Below are 19,030 nucleotides of genomic sequence, written 5' to 3'. Positions count from 1 at the left end.
AGCTGGGAGGGCCAGGCGGGGATGAGTGAACGGTGAAAGGCCACTTGCCTCGCTTTCATCAAGTCACACTGTGAAAGTTTTGCATGGCTATGGTGCCGGTACACATATTTATAAATGTGCCTTAACAAACTGCCATTTTTTATTTAACTTGAATTCGCAGCCATGATGCTGCTGTTTTATGTTCCACGCTTACTATCTCAGTCCGGTTGTTTGATATCTATGTGATGTATTCTGTGAGCACCGAGGCACAATTCCTACCTGTCACGACGTGACTATTCGACACAATTTGGCAGATTTGTGGGGGGGGGGGGGGCGGGCGTCTCTGCTCAGCTGACTGTCTGCGCTCCATCCTCAGACGCTCCCGGCGCGCCTGGCGTGCCGGACGTGGTCGATTGGGACAAACACCACGCCGACCTCAAGTGGAAGCCACCGCAGGATGACGGCGGAGCTCCCATCGTCGGATACGTCATTGAGAAGAAGGACCAGTACAGGTGGGCAGGACGCTCGCGTTCAGGCACCCGGAACGCTTTTGAAGATTTAGCCGCAAGAATGTGTCACCGATCCTTGCCTATGCATTATGTTAGGGTTCATGTCCCCTCCGCGCCGGCAGAGGGCGCCAGCCTTCCCGAGTATCGTTCTCATGACCCCTCTCGCGCACCGCCGGCTGGAAGAGGGCACCGGCCCCGCCCGGCCATCACTCACATCTCCCGTCTACCGTGTCCGGCAGTACCAAGTGGCAGAAGGCGGCGGAGATTCCGGGCGACAAGTGCGAGGGTCGCGCGCCCGACCTGGTGGAGGGCATGCAGTACAAGTTCCGCGTGCGTGCTGTTAATAAGGCCGGTCCTGGAGAGCCGAGCGGAGAGTCCAAGACCATGACGGCCAAGGCCAGATTCGGTAAGTGGCTTCCCTTACCTGGCTTTTCCCGCCGGATGCAAAAGCGGTCCGCTTGAAGTTGGGTAACGTTTGAAGTTCTTAGTCAGTTTGGTGGTGCCAGCATGTGGAACAAAAGCTGTGCAATGTGAAGTATCCTAGTGATGACGCTTGCGAAAAGGCCATACTAGTTAAACTTCGTGCATATCTAGACTTTACAGCTCCTGACGGCGATAGACGAAAGGGTTCAGTCTCTCCTGGGCCTTTCCGTAACAACCTTTAAACCTCTGCAGGCGAAAAAAATTCACTACGAGCAGCTGTGTTATAACATTTTCGCGGTCTGAAAACCGGAATATCTTTACCATGATCGACTATAAATAATGGCCTTTTGCTGGGGTTGTGTTGGTGCCAAGTTCAGAAAACCTTAGGTCGAAACTGTTACTTTGTGTTACCCGGTTTAGCAGTGGGCTGCTCCATCCATTATTGAGCTCAGTTCGTCGAGCCCTATCAAGTGTTCCTTGTTTCATTATCGTGACATGCTCAGCTCTTGGGACAACAAAAGAGGGCAGATGCACACAAGGCTTGGTTTGTAGGCCCCGATTTGACTTGTCACACCCACCGATGGTTGGACACAAAAGTCTGTCGGGCGGCGATTACAAGCAAATTGAGTCCAGGCAACCTATTTGAGTTAATCTGCGTGTGTTTCAACCACGCCTGCAACATGTTCCTCATCACCACTCTCCTGCAGTTTTGTATTTCTGGCATCCTGTCAAACGAGAATTTTATAATCAATTTAATGGCAGCCCGTCACTGGATTGTATGCGTTCTAGTCAGCCCATCAGCCCCCGGTCAACCAGTCAGTTTTCAGACCGCTCGAATGCCCGCAACGTCTCGTCTAAACGACTACGCAGCTGCCCGCGGGGTCCGACTTGAGCTCCTGTTGTTTACCATCCTGAATCCGATAGATTCGACAAGTTGCGTGTAAACCGGAAGAGCTCCGAACAAATTAAACAAAAGTATCAAAAATCCTGCTCCTGGGGATTCGCAGGAGTAAAAAGAAGCACAGCGTTGGCATTGAGATTGTGTTGTGACTCAGCGTTGTAACTCAGACTGCGTTGTAACTCAGCGGGTGATCGGCGAGTGGTGGAGGGCGAGTTAGTGCTGACTGCCCCTTACCCCCCTCCCCACCCCCACAGCGGCGCCCTACATCGACCGCTCGAACCTGCGCGACATCACCATCCACGCCGGCACGCCGTTCAAATTCGACGTGCGGGTCAGTGGTGAGCCGCCGCCAACCAAGACATGGAGTCTGGATGGCACCCAGCTGACCTCCAAGGACAACCGCACCGTCGACACTGAGGACTACCGCACCAAGCTGTCCGTCTTCATGACCAGCCGCAAGGACACGGGCACCTACACACTGCGCGCCGAGAACGAGTCGGGCAAGGACGAGGCCCAGGTCAAGGTCATTGTGCTCGGTGAGTGGCGAGAGGGGTGTGAGTGGGACGGAGGCATGGGTGGCGCTTGTGGGAGGCCTGGAAAGTGCGACGAAGGGTAAAGTGGTCTCAAAATCTGATCGTAAGCTACTGAGTGTGCTGCGCCGGTGCGCAAACTTTAACCTCGCAACGCCAGCCACCCATACTGCATAAACATTATGCCTCCCGTGGCTCCCATATGAACTGTCTTTACCTGCTGCGGTTATCTTGCCCGTCACCATGCTGCCCGCTATGCTGTACGTGCCGCGTTCTCCATATCTTTGCCAGACAACGTCAAGTAATATGGTGAAACTGATGACCTGTGCCTCTGATTTCAGACAAACCTGGCAAGCCGGAAGGCCCGCTGGACATTTCGAACGTGCACAAGGAGGGCTGCACGCTCAAGTGGAAACCGCCGCTGGACGACGGCGGCGTACCCATCGAGGAGTACCTGGTGGAGAAATTCGACCCCGAAACTGGTCAGTACCACCTTCCGTCCCAAGGCGCTCAAGGGCCTGTAGAGGTTTGTAGAGGTTTGTAGAGGTCAAGGGATGAGGGTCTGTAGAGGTTCGTAGGGGTTAAGAGACGAGGGTCTGTGGAAATATATAGAGGTCTGTAGAAATCAATGGACAAGGGTTTGTAACGGAATTATTAATCTAAGACTTGATCTCCGATGGATCTCGTTATGTGTCAGCCGCTACATTAATGGTATCGTCGCGTAACAACGTATGTGCTTAGCCGCCATCAAAGTACATGGTTTGTTTCCAAAAGTTATAGTTGAATTATACGAATAGTTAGATTGATTCATCACAGCGCAAAATGTTTTGGAGGAAAGCATCAACTGAAACGTGTTGTATTTCTTTGCTTCTTGTACCGTTATAAGTACCGGCACAGGCAACGGCCCAGATTCCAGCTCAAGCACGCAGCCCAGGATCATGTGACATCTTCATGGACACAGAAACAACTCCTCCGTGCGATAAAACTGAGCTGGTGATCTCGTGATCGGTGACGCCCCCCCCCCCCCCCCCCCAGGTCGTTGGATGCCCGCTGGCCGCACCACGCAGCCGACCTTGGAGATCAACAATCTGACCCCGGGTCACGAGTACAAGTTCCGAGTCAAGGCCGTCAATCCGGAGGGCGAGTCGGAGCCGCTGGAAGCCGACCACTCAATCATTGCCAAAAATCCGTTCGGTGAGGCTGGCTGTAATTATGGTGCTACCTGGGATGATCAGTTGTTCTTTCAATAGATCACACTAGAGCCGAATGGTTGTCGCTAGGGTAATGCGATATGTGCCCCCGTTCTTTTATCCTCCCCGCTAAGCTTATTATCCTTTGAATCTTCAGAAACCTGCCTGCGAGTTCTTTGCACCCCCCCCCCCCCCCCCCAATCAAGAGTCTGGTGTGTGGTAATTTGTGCCGTGTTACACATATGTCGATTATGAGCGCAGATATCTTGACAATCTTGTTTTGTGCACTGACGTTATACCGGCATTTGCATATATGTATAGCACATCGTTTTCCTCGCGTGGCTACACTCCCAACAATAACACATGACGGTGATTTTTCGTCCTCCACCGACCCTCCGTTTGTCCAAACTTCCGACCATGAAGCTCCCGGCACACATCACTGTGTCATGCAAGCCAGGTCTGCTCTGTCCTCCCGTGACCGGACGTGGGGTGCCACAGACGAGCCCGGCGCGCCCGGCCGACCCGAGCCGACCGACTGGGACAAGGACCACGTGGATCTCAAGTGGGAGCCGCCGACCAACGACGGCGGCGCCCCCATCACCGGCTACGTCGTCGAGAAGAAGGAGAGGGGCACCGGCAAGTGGGTGAAGGCGGCCGAAACAGATGGTGAGCGGTGGTGTTCGCGAGGCCGAGCCGAGTGAGCGGCGGTGGCTGTTGCCGACAGATCAGGTGTTGACTGATTACATAATTCAACATCGTTGCCAAGTGCTAAGGCAAGATTGTGTGACGGCGTTGTTAAAAACAATTTATTGGTTGAGCTTTGTTGCTCTCACTTTGTCTGTTTAGTTAAGTTTATAGAGTTTTTTCTTGTCTAGCGTTGAGGGCTACACAGATTCCCCAGATACACCTTTATTAGGCAGTATGATCCTTGTAGCGGCTCGTGGCTACCGCGTGTTTGTTTCCGCGTCCCGCCGATGCTGATGCTGCGCTGCCGTCCCCCAGGCCCCGACTGTCAGTGCCGCGTGCCCGACCTGGACGAGGGTCAGACGTACGAGTTCCGCGTGCGCGCCGTCAACGAGGCCGGCCCCGGCGAACCGAGCGCCGCCTCCCGACCCGTCACCGCCAAACCCAGGAAACGTGAGTTTGTCTGCTGTAGCCCTGAAGCCAGAGTGGGCTTCCTTCCGAGAAACGCAAAACTTCTCTCTGTGTATGTCAGACAATTTTATCTATTTCTGCCTGAGAAAGAATTTCATCTTCTTCTGCAGTGAAAACAAACATTAGTTAAGTCTACCCGATGGCAAAGGTCAAGGCCCTTCGTCTTCAAGACTAGACAAATAGAGTTATCTCTGTTTCCTGATAGGTGCTCCCCAGTTTGATTCCAATAAATGTGAACCCAAGGATTTCATATATACCTGTTCCATCCAAACTGGCGAACCTATCCGTGAAAGACGCCCTCGTGCCCGACCCGGAGGCTCAAAGCTGGCCGCGCCTGCCCGGCTGTCCAGTGAGCAGCGATGGCCCACCGCCACCCTCACGCTCCGCACGTGCCGCCAGTGGCGCCGAAGATCGACCGGCGCAACCTGCGACCTCTGACGGTGCGGGAGGGCGAGCCGATCGTGTTCGATGTCAAGGTCGAGGGTGAGCCGCCGCCAGAGGTCACCTGGCAGAAGGGCGGCCGGCCCATCAAGACCACCACGCATAACCGCGTGGAGAACGAGCCGTACAGGTGAGCGGCGCGCAGGGTCTCGGGTCAGGGTCTAGGCTGGGTGCGGCTTGTGGGCTGGTGTGGAGGGCTGCGTGCTCCCACTGTGGGGGTGCTGTGTTCCAGACGACGGAAATTCAGACCTTCCGTCTCGCGACGATTGGAGAAACAAGGTGTAGGTGCCTAAACACCTATACCCATCCCGAAAAGTGGGATCATAATGTTCTTCGAATGACTCGTTTCAGTGCCGAGCTGTGTACTGATAATGATCAGCCATGCAGGTTGTGCTCCCGGATACTGATATCCGGGTGAAATAGATACTGGTGATCTCAACATGCTGATGAGTTAGCGAACTTGCACGCTGGTTTCGTTTCAAAGCGATTGTCGGACATTCGGTTCTTATTTGAAACAACACGATGTTTTCCCTGGAAATCGGCAAAACATCCAGCACCGGGCAGCCGTGGCATGACGTTGCATGACGCGTAGCAGATCTTTCAGTGCTATTTGGCCTGCGGGTGCGTACAAAATTAGCCAACTTTTCGGAATATTGGGCCGGGGTAAAAGTGGCGCAAGAAGCTGTCCTTGGTAAAGACGCTGATTGCCGTGTCACTTAAGCAATCAATTCATGTGTTTTGTCTTCAATAAAAATTGACTCCATAGGTAGGCGCTCAGTTGGCCGTATCATTCCTTCCGTGTCATATAACCACCTAGAGTCAGGGTTAATGAAGTGATGAGCTGCAAGCAATGTCGCATTCCCACGGTTGTGCCGATTTCCAGGACCAAGTATATCAACGACACTCCGAAGCGTGGCGGACACGGGCACGTACACCATCAAGGCGGTCAACGAACACGGCGAGGACGAGGCCCAAGTCGATGTCATCGTAGTGTGTAAGTGCTTGGCCGGCAGCTGCTCGGGGACAGCGGGTGTGGTCGAGGGACGGCTGGCTCTAACAGGCCGCGGGAGGCGTCTGAGACTTTGGGATGCATAACGCGCCGTGAGAATATGGATGCAAAGCTGCGCGTGGGTATTTTATATAAGGCATCTGAAGGCCGACCAACAGTGGCAGCTTTAAGCCATTATTGTCATTTTAAGTCATTTTATGTGTACTTGATTTAAAATGCTATCCGTCTTTGGCGCTTGCCACAGTGGTAAATTGTAAAAAGGCTACTATGTCCTCGTTCGGGACAAGAAGCGGTTTCGATCAATTGCACCAATGCATCATATGATCTGTGATTTTACATATATATATATATATATATATATATATATATATATATATATATATATATATATAGTGTTTCAAGGCCGTATGCACCATGGAGCTAGCCTGGTACAACGAGTCGTCTTTCAACTACCATTCATCGAAGACACCTTTTTCCCTCGCATCACTGATACGGGCTCTTGCTGACGCCAGCTAAGCCCGGTGCACCGGAGGGTCCCTTGGAGGTCTCGGACGTGCACAAGGAGGGCTGCAAGCTCGCCTGGAAGCCGCCCGCCGACGACGGCGGCTGAGCCCATCGAGGGATACGTCATCGAGAAGTTTGATCCCGATGTTGGCATTTGGATCCCGGCCGGCACCTCCAACAAGCCCGAGTTCGAGGTCAAGGACTGACCCGGGTCACGAGTACCACTTCCGGGTGAAGGCCGTGAACAAGGAGGGCGAGTCGGAGCCGCTCCAGACCTCGATACCCATCGTCGCCAAGGATCCGTTCGGTCAGTGGACCTTCTAAGGGGAGGTTGTGTGACTGCAGCTTCAGCGATTGAAATGACTTTTGGGTGCCTTTTGGCGGTGTAAAAGCAGCCACGTTGGGTTTACACGCCCGGTCCTGCGTTTACGGACCCTTCTATAAGAGCTCTGAACAGTCTTACCCGAATGCGATGAAATTAGGAATTCTTCGCCGGCGGTTCACTTATGGGGCGTCCAAACGCAGGGTGGACTTCAATGGCAACATTGTGGTCAGATGCCGGCTGTGCCAGCCGTTCTTCACCTCCCATAGGCGACAACTCTGACCTTGAACCGCCTTGTCAGTTGTACCCGGCAAGCCCGGTGCGCCCGAGGCCACCGATTGGTCGACCTCACACGTGGAGCTGACCTGGAAGGAGCCGGTCAGCGACGGCGGCTCTCCGATCACCGGATACATCATCGAAAAACGCGACTCCTACGGGTCAGTAAACTCAGTGCACTGTCATGCGCCTTGTTGCGCTGCTTAGCTTGTTAACTGATCAGAGACTATCGAAAATAGTATTAATAAAAGACAAAAAGCGAAGCTGTGCGTCACGTTATCCGGGTTGACCTTGGCAGTTTACGACCTGCTGATATGGTCTGCGCCCCTCCAGAATGATGTGGGAGAAGGCGTGCGAGCTGGAGGGACCGGAGAACACCGGCTCCGTCCACAACCTGATCGAGGGCGTCGAGTACCAGTTCCGCGTGCTCGCGCTCAACAAGGCGGGCGCCTCGGAGCCGTCCGAGCCGAGCAGGCCGATCGTGGCCAAGGCTCGATTCTGTGAGTACCGGCGACCCGCTCGCCTGGGCTGGCTGGGTTTGTGAGGGTGAATGCTTTGTCAAGGCGTACTGCTGCTGTCGACGTTCTTACGTGTGTTACAGGCGACAGCCCTTGTTGGATAAATGTGACTGGGAAGATGAGGTGAAGTGGGGTGAGCGAGCATATAGCACTGGAGTCAGTACGCGTGCGCACGATGGCGTACAGAACTATACGTGCTTTCGTATAGCTCGTACTTTCGATCAACGGAGGCCCTATTGATCTGTACGTGCCTGCGGGAGGCATGTTACGTAGGACCAGGGCTTCGGGCAACACTGCGCCCTGGTGCCCGGCTCACCGCGCGCGTCATTTCAGTGGCGCCCAAGATTGACCGCCGTAATCTGCGTGACGTCACCATCTCGTCCGGCTCGCTGGTCAAGTTTGACGTGGACGTGTCGGGAGAGCCGGCGCCCACCACCAAGTGGTTCAAAAACGGCTCTGAAGTCAAGTAAGCGCCGGCGGCCTGACGCTGGGCTGGTGCTGCGCTGGCAGGCCAAGTCCGCGGTCATTATCAACGTTATGTCTCGACTTCAGGGAGTGCTTTTAATGTGAAGTTGGTCTAGAGGGCATTTGACGAGGTTTTGTGTTCAGTAACAAGCTGTCCATGAATCCAAAGCTCCGTCTTTTAAAAGATACGGCCCCGACACGTTGGTCCTAACGTGCGTTGAAAACATATCTATTTGGCCTGTATCCTGTCGCGTCTGTTGTTTCAGCGAGCTGAAAACTGCTCGTAAGCACCAATATCATGTTTGCTCGCCCGTGACATTGTATATTATGTGTTTTAGTTCTTCAGTACTCTGTCGCGAAAGATTGCATCGTGCAGACATACGCGCGTTCCTTCAAATCTTCATAAAGTTTTGGCAAAATCCAGCGTGCTAAACATTCCGCGCTCTTCCTGCAGACCGACCAAGCAGCTGACAATCGAGTCGCGGGACTACAACACCAAGTTTGTGCTGCACAACGCTCGCCGAGGCGACTCGGGCGAGTACACGCTCACGGCCGAGAACAGCTCGGGCAAGGACCAGGTCACGGTCAAGGTCACCATAACGTCCAAGCCCGCCAAGCCGGAGGGCCCGCTGGAGGTGAGACGAGACGTTCATGGCGACCGCTCTGCACAGCCGTGACAATGATGCATGAGCCTATCCGTGCGGGAGCTTGCTACTTCTTCGTGTATTTGTTGTGGTCAGTAGGCTTCGAAATTGTGATAGTTTAAATGCAAGCGTGAGTGGCCTTTGGCTAGAAGGCGAGAGGACACGTGAAGGGTGGTGGCAGTTGTCATTGATTCATTTAAAGAGAGATCACAATTGTCGTCAATAGATGTATTGACGTTCTCTTTCCTCTCGTGTTCAAAGTGAGATCACTCGCGTTTACACATGAGCTGTTGTGATGCCGGGCCTCTTGGTCATAAGATTTATTCGTGGTTTGAAGCCCTATATATATATATATATATATATATAGATATATATATATATATATATAGGAAGCCCTATATATATATACATATATATATAGGAAGCCCTATATATATATATATATATATATATATATATATACCATACGTGGAAAGCGTGCTAGGTTGCATGTTGTGATGTGGCGTAAAAAACGTGATCAGTCAATAAGTGCGGTTGATTTGTGGTAGGAAATCCCGTTCATTCTCTGAGCAACTCCATTTATGTGTTACTCCCGAGCTTTCGCCCTGTGATCATATAACGTTCGCTTGGAAACCGTTCTATCTCCATCCTCGCGGTTACAAAACGATGCCAGGCTTCGGAACGTGTTCGTTCTAAGCCGGAGAGGATGTTCGTTCTCAGGTCTCGGACGTGCACAAGCACGGCTGCAAGCTCAAATGGAACCCTCCGAAGGACGACGGCGGTACCCCGATCGAGCACTTCGAGGTGGAGAAGTTCGACCCCGAGATGGGCGTCTGGATGCCGGCCGTTCCGACAAGCCTGAGATCGAGATCAACAACCTGACACCGGGTCACGAGTACAAGTTCCGTGTCAAGGCCGTCAACAAGGAGGGCGCTTCGGAGCCGCTCGAGGGAACCCAGACCATCGTCGCCAAGAATCCGTTCGGTGAGCAGCCTCCCCCGCAATGTCAAGCGCTTTGATGAGGCGTGCGTTTCAGCAGATTGGCAATATGGTGTGGCGTCACGTAGCGACTGGGCAAGGCTGGTGTACGCGTTTGACTCCGCCGTTTTCCTGGCTCTTTCTTTGGACGCTGGATACCTAACCTGGGCGCGCTCTTCGGCGTGTGGGTTCCGTGCATCGCCAGTGGCAAATGACAGTCGTTTTTGTCAACAAAATTACGCCAAATTTGACGCCAAACTACCCCGCAACGACGCTGCGTCCCATTTCACGTCAGCCTGTATATTTTGGCTGCTCTTTAACTCACGACAAAAATGATGCCAATCTCCTCAGATGAGCCAGGCCCTCCGGGCAACTTGGAGGCCACCGACTGGGACAAGGACCACGTGGACTCAAGTGGGAGCCGCCGGCCAACGACGGCGGCGCCCCCATCACCGGCTACCTGGTGGAGAAGAAGGACAAGTCGGGCCGCTGGGTGCCGGCGCTCGAGGTACGCGAGACGCGCCGTAACGGAGGACTTCGCCCGCTTTCGGCCAGGGGGGGCTATTGCTGCTGATGCAGCTTGGTTGGCATGGCGACAGCAATAACGAAAAAATCTGGATGGTCTTCAGTTTTGCAAAACCGCAAAACACAGTAAATGTAATGTCCAGTGTTTGCACCAGGGGCGTACCCAGGGTATTCAAATGAGGGCATGCCTTCGCTACTTTGGAGCCTCCTTGAACAAAACATAAATGCTGTTTTTGCATAGTTAACATGCATACTTGTTTCACCTGAAACAGCAATGAGGCTGCAATGGCCAAATGAACAGCTACTTATTTGACCCAACGCGCTTCAACCCATTTCCGATATTATCCCTTCCCTTCTACAACTGGTGGCCGTGTAGTTGGGAGGCTGCTCCGACTGATGTGGTAATTTCGGACACGGTACCCTCAGGGGTAGTGTTCGTCATTGCCCCCTCCTACTTCCCTATTCACCCATGTTTCACCATATACCCACCCCTAGTCGTTACCTGATCTAGCCTCTGACACTTCGTGTAGCCATATGCACAGAAATGCAAATATGTACACACTGTACACTGTACATGCATGCTGATCGACGAGTGAAAGTCAAATCTCAGCAATGTTTCCTCCTCGAAATCAAGCTCTGGAACTGTACTTGAGCGATCATTGTTTTCCAAATTTGTAAGCAACCTGCAAAATCGTACGTCACAAAGAGCGTCACCAAATTTGAGGCTGCTCTAAACGATCGTTTAGAAATGGCGACCGGAATACGAGACGGGCGGGATCCCCCTTCTTACCCGGTATGACAAGTCGTCATCTCCCCTCCCCCCCCCCCCCCCCCCCCCGCTTAGAAGCCCTCGTCTAACGTGGTATTTGTCAGCTCCGCCATCACCTCGCTGGTGCAACGCCTTCAAGGCAACGCACTTATTTCATTATGAGACATTGCTGCTTACTGATGGTAATAAACCTGCTCATTTTCCACACCGGGCATTTTTCTGTTATGACCTAAGCTCATAATAGCCGACGGGCTAAAAAAAATTGCATTCCATGATGTCTTGACACTCGATCTAATCGCTGCAATTGCTCAGATCAGCAGGATATGATAACAAATTATTTTCCCACTACCTCCACGGGCCAACTGACGGCATGTTGCATGCTCGGTTAGCACCAGCGAAGGCGAAAGCCCTCTGAGCGTGCCGTACCGTGCCAAGCCGCAGGCCCCGGCCGCCCCTGAGCGTGTCGTACCGCCGGTCGCGGGCGCCGGCGCCCTCTGAGCATGTTGTCGTACCGCGCCGCAGGTGCTGTGGCCGTCCTTGAGCGTGTCGTGTCGTACCGCGCCGCAGACCCGGCCGTCCTTGAGCGTTGTGTGTCAAACCGCGCCGCGGGTGCCGGCCGCTCTCTGAGCGTTGTCGTGTCGTACCGCGCGCGGGCGCCGGCCGCCCCCTGAGCGTGTCGTACGTACGCGGGTGACGGCCGCCCTCTGAGCGTGTCGTGTCGTACCGTACCGCAGGTGCCGGCCGGTTCTGAGCGTGTCGTGTCGTACCGCGCCGCAGGTGCCGGCTGTCCTCTGAACGTGTCATGTCGTGCCGTAACGCAGGCGCGGACGGCCTCTGAGCGTGTCGTGTCGTACCGTGTCGCGGGTGCCGGGGCCGCCCTCTGAGCGTGTCGTGTCGTACCGTGCCGCAGGTGCCGGCGGCTTCTGAGCGTGTCGTGTCGTACCGCGGCCGTGGGTGCCGGCCGCCTCTGAGCGTGTCGTGTCGTACCGTGTCGCGGGTGCCGGCCGCCCTCTGAGCGTGTGTCGTCTACCGTGCCGCAGGTGCCGGCCGGCTTCTGAGCGCGTGTCGTGTCGTACCGTGCCGCAGGTGCCGGGCTGACCAGCTGACCGCCACCGTGCCGGACCTCACCGAGGGCGAGACGTATGACTTCCGCGTGAGGCCATCAACGCCGCCGGTCCCGGCGAGCCGAGCAAGTCCACGGGACCGATCATCGCCAAGCCACGCAACCTGGCGCCAAGATCGACCGTACCAACCTGAGGCCGATCAGATCCGCGCCGGCCAGAACTTCAGCTACGACGTCGACGTGGCCGGCGAGCCGCCGCCCAGCAAGAAGTGGACGCTGAACAGAAGCCTGTCACGCGTCCGCCGACCGCGTCAAGTGAGTGAGCTCGTGGCCGCTCGTGCGGTGGGGGGCGGGCGCGTCCGGCGCGGGTTGAGCCGGTGTCCGTGATTGTCGTTTGTTCGGCGGCGAGGCGCGGGGTACGCCCTACTGCGTGTCTGGTGACTTTACGGACTGAGTAGAGCTGTTGCGACCATTGCACTACCAAACTATGAGTGCCGCAATACCTAACATTGTTGACGAAGTGGTGCCCAGTAATGTCGTAACACTGTTCGGTACTATGGGGATGTTCACTGCGGAATGCACACCACCATTAAGACCCTATGGGACCAGCTCTGCACCGGCGGTGGGACCCGAGCGTCTGTCCCCGCAGGCTGACGCCGTCCGATACAATATCAAGCTGACGGTGCGCATGGCCACGCGCGCCGAACCGGCACTTACACCCTGACCGCCGAGAACGACAACGGCACGGACTCGGCTGACGTGGAGGTCATCGTGCTCGGTACGCGGCCGGCGGTCACCTGCCGGGGTGGCCGGTCCGAGCGCGGGCGGACGCGCGGGGTGTGGAATGGCATGCGTCTGGGAAGCGTCGCCAGTTGTTCACGGTTCGTGCCACTCCGCTGGCGGCTCTCGTCCGCTGGGTGCTGTTTGGATATCTGCTGGCGGACACTGGTAGTGCTGGTACGTGACGGTGTCAGGTACGCGCATGCTCGTCACGCCAGCGGTAACGATCGCTCAGTAATGCGCTCTGTCTTATGGGCTAACCCGTCCGATCTGTCGGCTTCAGCCGATAATCTGGCTGCCTTCTCTGACCTGTCTGATGATCCGTCTGCCTTCTCTGACCTGTCTGATGATCCGTCTGCCTTCTCTGACCTGCCTGATGATCATCTGCCTTCTCTGACCTGTCTGATAATCTACTGCCTTCTCTGACCTGTCTGATAATCATCTGCCTTCTCTGACCTGTCTGATGATCCGTCTGCTTTCTCTGACCTGTCCGATTACCTGTCTGCTTCCTCTGACCCTGCCGACGACCCCCTGTCATCCCTGACCAATCTGGTAATCTGTCCCCCACATCTGGCCTGTGAGACCCCTCCGTTGTCTGACCTGAGCTCTACGGTGTTTGACCTGTGACTCCGGCTATGCGCAGGCAAGCCGGCGCCTCCGACCGGGCCTCTCAAGGTCTCAGACGTGCACGCCCAGGGCTGCAAGCTCAACTGGAAGCCGCCCGCCGACGACGGCGGACAGCCCGTCCAGAAATACGTCATCGAGAAGATGGACGAGGCCACCGGTGGGTAACGCGACCTGGCATCGGCGGCAGGAGGGACACGTCTGGGAGACGCACGCGATCGTTCAGCTCTTGTTAAACCTCCAGCAGGCAGCATTTGTGTCTGAACAGCATGCTGCTGCTGTCATATCTGTACAATTCGTGATTGCATAGGCGTTTGTCTGTCGGCGATGGCGACCCCGTTCCATCGCTCCCGCGGCCTCTCGTGCTGACCGACCGCCGGTGGCGCCCTCCGCAGGCCGCTGGGTGAAGGCAGGAGAGACGGACGGACCGCAGACCGAGTTCGACGTGGACGGCCTGGTGCCGGGCAAGCACTACAAGTTCCGCGTGCGCGCCGTCAACAAGGAGGGCGCCTCCGAGCCACTGACCACCGATCACGGCATTGAGGCCAAGAATCCCTTCGGTGAGTGGGCAGCGGAGATGACGGTGAAGGCATGGGCTCTGTGTCAGAGTATTCAGTACGGTTGCATCGGCGAGGAGCTGTAGTGATGAAAGGCGTCCATGGGGTAACTTCCTCGCTCAGATTCGGGTATGTTGTGCCTATCGCTCGTTTTTACCCAGTGTTGCGAACTTCCGGTGTGGTCTTAACTAGTGTCAAAACTTCCGAAGACATAAATGAGAAGAAGGTAAAACAGAAGTAAGAGAAATATATAGGCAGGATATGATAACTCACAAACGCTAGCGTGGTATATTTTTTCAACGCAAATATGTTTTGCTGCACTAAACACGCTCTCTTTCCACTTGCTTACGTTTGCGTGACGTCACAGACGAGCCTGGTAAGCCTGGCACCCCGGAGATCACCGACTTCGACAAGACTTTCGTGGATCTGAAGTGGACGGCGCCAGAGTCGGACGGCGGAAACCCCATCAAGGAGTACGTGATCCAGCGCAGGGAAAAGAACAGGTGAGGTACCCGTGACAGGGGTCTTCGAGTCGTAAAGGCGCGTCAGGCCCAAGTTTGCAGGCATGGTTTGCTCACCTCCTCCGATGTTTTTTCCCGATGTTGCCCTCTGTGACATATCTAGTCTTACTTGGAGGAATGGCGTCAGCTCTTCTCTGATCGCCAGACCTGCCTGAGAGCGTCCATCCGCATCATTGCAACTCTACGATCACATGTAAGGAAGCTCAGTCCTCATTCCGTAGAGGCCTCCTGATTTATATATGTGTGAGCCCGCGGGCCTTAGTGCGTGTGACGCTGTCGACCTCGACGCGTGAGAGCCTGCTGACCCCAGTCCTCCAACCGCAGCCCCAAGTGGGAGGACGCCGTGACCGTGCCGGGCGACAAGACCGAGGCGCACGTGCCAGACCTGACCGAGGGCGACACGTACGAGTTCCGCGTGGTGGCCGTCAACAAGGCGGGCCCGGGCGAGCCGTCCGACCCAACCGGACCGCACCGAGCCCGTCCCAAGAACCGTGAGTGGTCCGCCGGGACTGGTAGAGGGTGTTTGGACCAGAGTCGGCTCACCGGGATGGAGGACGCCCCGGCGTGATCGCGTTTTGGCATGTCCTCTGGGTATGCCCTTGAAGGATGAGTAAAACCCGGCGCAAGTATTGCCATTCTCGTGTGAGCCGGTTTTAGAGGCGAGAGGGCTGGGATGTTGCTATGTATCTAAAAGCACGATTGTCAGGATCATGAGGAAAAGAGTTTCAACTGGCGCTAAGGGATATACGTTCCACAACTTTACGATCAGTTGTGGTGCTTTGTGTGAAAATGTCTACGCTGATTTGTTGAACCTGGAGACGAATACGATTGCTTAGGCCCGTGTCGCCGTCTGGCTCGGAGCGATCTGGATGCTGTATTTGTGGCACCCCTGATTCCGGGCGCTCTTCACTACGGCCGTGTTTCGCACGCAGTGGCGCCGCGCATCGACCGTAACGCCATGGTGAACCTGAAGCTGAGGGCCGGGCAGTCGATCGAGTACGACGTCCCAGTGGCCGGCGAGCCGCCGCCATCCAAGACCTGGTCCTTCCAGGTAGGCCTCGCAGTAAACGCGTGGAGGCTCAGCACGTTTCCGTTCCAAGTATACAGCTGCTTACCGTGCTCCTTGGAAAAGAGCTTTGCATATATAACGTTCAGCTCTCATGCGATCCTACCATTAATGTTTTCATTGTGGTTACATTTGCTACAGGAATGGCTGTGATGTACGCAGTGGTAGTTTGTGAGCCGTTCTCTGCGTCCGTACACGAGCGCGGCCATGATTCTAGTGCGCGTGTCATCGTCGTGCTGCTTCTCATCCATCGCCGACCGCGCTCAGGAGATCGACCTGGTGCCGTCGGAGCGGATTAAGATCACCACCGAGGACTACCTGATCCGGCTGCGCGTCACGAACGTCCGCCGCGCCGACCACGGCCAGTACACGCTGACAGCCACCAACCGCAACGGCACCGACTCCGTCACCGTCAACGTCAACGTCACCGGTGCGTGCTGCCAGGCGCCGGCGCTGACGGCGTGGGAAGTGTTGTATTGATAGTACTGGCGGCGAGTAGTGGTTAGCCTCACAGTGATGTGCGGGGACTAACAGTCGCATTCAAGACGCAATTGTTTTGTATTGCGATCCCGTCTTTGACGTAACGGCCAGTATGAGCGTATACCCGCCGACTTTTGCTGTTTCCGTTGTGGCAGGCTGCAGCTGGGTGTGCTTCCGCTCGGGTTCGGGTATTATGTACAGGCGCTGAATGTATGGCGCCCATGCTGACGTGGCTCCTCTGGTCGGCAGACGTACCCGGCCCACCTCAGGGACCGCTCCAGTACGCCAACGTCACCAAGTCCTGCTGCACGCTCAGCTGGAAGCCACCCAAGGACAACGGCGGCTCCGAAATCACCCACTACACCGTGGAGAAGATGGACGCGGACACATTCCGCTGGGTGCCCGTCGGCGACAGCCCCAAGTGCCAGCTGAAGTGAGTGGCGGGGGCGTGGCTGTTGCCGTGGTCAACAGCAGGGCGCGGCCGCGGGGCTTCCGTCGATCAGGCTTATGTGGGTCTTGTGATGTGAAGTTTGTGGAATGTAACATGCACGTTACGATGCTATCACCAGCACTAGATGGATTCATTGGGGGTGTTGTGCATTTGCTCGTTGTTTTGCTGCTGCCCTCGTCATGTGATTTGACTGGGGATCCAAAAGAGGATGCATGGCTGTCACATGACATTGGGAATTGTCTCGTGGCGATCATGTGACTAATGAAAGAATGTTCATCACGTTCTGCCTGTATACCGCCATCTAAAACAAAATTTTGAACGCATAGCTTTTATTCGTCTGCATTTTATCAGTCCAAATTGCTACTCGGAGGGCCCCACAAGTTCTCCGCCGCGTCGCGTTACGCTGTCACCATTCATGTGTCCAGCCCTGGTTCCAACTTGCACCCCACGTCCTACCGCAGGGCGGACCACCTGATCGAGAACCACGACTACAAATTCCGCGTATGCGCGGTGAACCGGTCAGGCCAGTCGCAGCCGCTGACAGGCACCGAGTCCATCACCGCCAAGGACCCCTTCAAGAAGCCCGACAAGCCGGGACAGCCGCAGGTACGCCCACCCGCGCCCGCCCTCTGGCGGTGCCACCAGCCGATGGAACTGATCTGTCGCGACCTTGGCTTAGCCGCCTTTAGATCAGATGGGCCATTAATGATTTTGTAAATGCGATCATCTTGAACGGCGCGCGCGTTGGGAACGTTTATTTGGTTGGATCCAAGTGGGTGCTAATGCGGTGAGGTATGCTTTTGGTGGTGGTGCTGAGACGTAACGTCGCGGGATAACTCCATCCTGGCGACGGTGGGCTTCACCGACTAGCCTCTGCTCGCGTCGTCTGCGCTGACGAGGTCCTGCCTCCGCAGCCCACCGACTGGGACAAGGACCATGTCGACCTGGAATGGACGGCCCCGAAGGAGGATGGCGGCTCGCCTGTTGCCAAGTACATCATCGAGAAAAAGCCGAAGTTCGGGTAAGCAGTATTGGTTTGTTCATGTCATATCAAAATGCACCTCAGAAAGCACTGCACAGCTTTCAAATGAACATGCTTTTGTTTTCCTTCCATTTCACTTATGCCATTAATGGTAATATATTATTATATTTGTATTTATATATCGATATTATATATCTGTATTTGTGAGGCTGTCCGTGCCAGCCGCTAATTCTGGGCGTGCCGCCTGCGCCGCCCTGACTTGACCTCTGACCTGACCCCGCACCGTCGCCGCAGAGTGTGGGAGAAGGCGGCCGAGGTGCCGGGTGACCAGACGCGCGGCACCGCCCCCGACCTCACCGAGGGCGAGGAGTACCAGTTCCGCGTGATCGCCGTTAACGAGGCTGGCCCCGGCGAGCCCAGCGAACCCAGCGCCAGCGTCGTCGCCAAGCCGCGCTTCGGTGAGTGCCGCCCGGCCGTCCTACGCTGTTGTTGAACGGACAGAGCAGCCATCGTTGCTGAAGCGGGATGAAACAGCTTTCAGTCCGGGCCAGTGACTACGAGCGTTTGACGTCGCTGTGGGTAGCACCAAGAAATGTGCATTCTCTTTGTTTGACAAGTGCATAGATGTAGTACACGCTGTTCGCATTTGCGACTTAATCTGAAGTTGTTCTGCGTCTCCCCAGTGAAACCATCCTTCAACAAGCACGCTCTTGAGGATCTGGTTGTTCGGGCTGGAACCAGGGTTCAGTACAACATCCCCATCGAAGGGTCTCCGAAACCCAAGGTGAGATACGTCTGACAAAGGCAGCTTGGCGTTCAGTTCTACCTCCGCTCGCTGCCGATTCACCCATCGGTTATAATTACTATGCGAATGTCATTACATTACCGACCGTTGCTTTGATGCCGAACGCGACGACAACGATCCTTGTTTCAAAAACTCTGAAATCTACAGCTGCCTGAACGAATTCCACGTAACACTGGAGTTTTGTTCTGTGTAGGTGGAATGGAAGGTGAACGGCAAAGTGCTGAAGCCGTCGGACCGGGTGGAGCTGATGACGTACGGCCAGCAGACCACGCTGGACATTCCGTTCTCGCTGCGCTCCGACTCGGGCAAATACACGCTGACGCTGAGCAACGAGCTCGGCTCCGACTCGGCCACCGCCACCGTCACCGTGCTGGGTCAGTGGAGTACCGTCAGCGCTGCTGACGGGGTGGGCCGGTCGGATCACCACTGTCATCACGGGAGGCTCCTACTGTTGTAGCCCCTATTGACATGTTGGGTCAGCGCCGTTACCATAATCACGGCGTTCAGTCAGCACATTACCACCGACACAATGTTGGCTCAACGTCTTCACCACTGTCACGGCG

General features: G+C 55.4%; 1 pseudogene; it reads left to right on the top strand.

Annotated features, from left to right (window-relative positions):
• Positions 1–19,030, top strand: part of LOC119092322 (twitchin-like) — a 29,532-nt pseudogene that overhangs the window by 6,292 nt on the left and 4,210 nt on the right.

The sequence above is a fragment of the Pollicipes pollicipes genome, unplaced genomic scaffold, assembly GCF_011947565.3.
Source record: "Pollicipes pollicipes isolate AB1234 unplaced genomic scaffold, Ppol_2.1 Scaffold_3447;HRSCAF=4054_pilon_pilon_pilon, whole genome shotgun sequence".
In the NCBI taxonomy this organism is placed as follows: domain Eukaryota; kingdom Metazoa; phylum Arthropoda; class Thecostraca; order Pollicipedomorpha; family Pollicipedidae; genus Pollicipes; species Pollicipes pollicipes.
The sequence above is the reverse complement of the archived record's forward strand: the minus strand, read 5'-3'. Positions and strand labels throughout refer to the sequence as shown.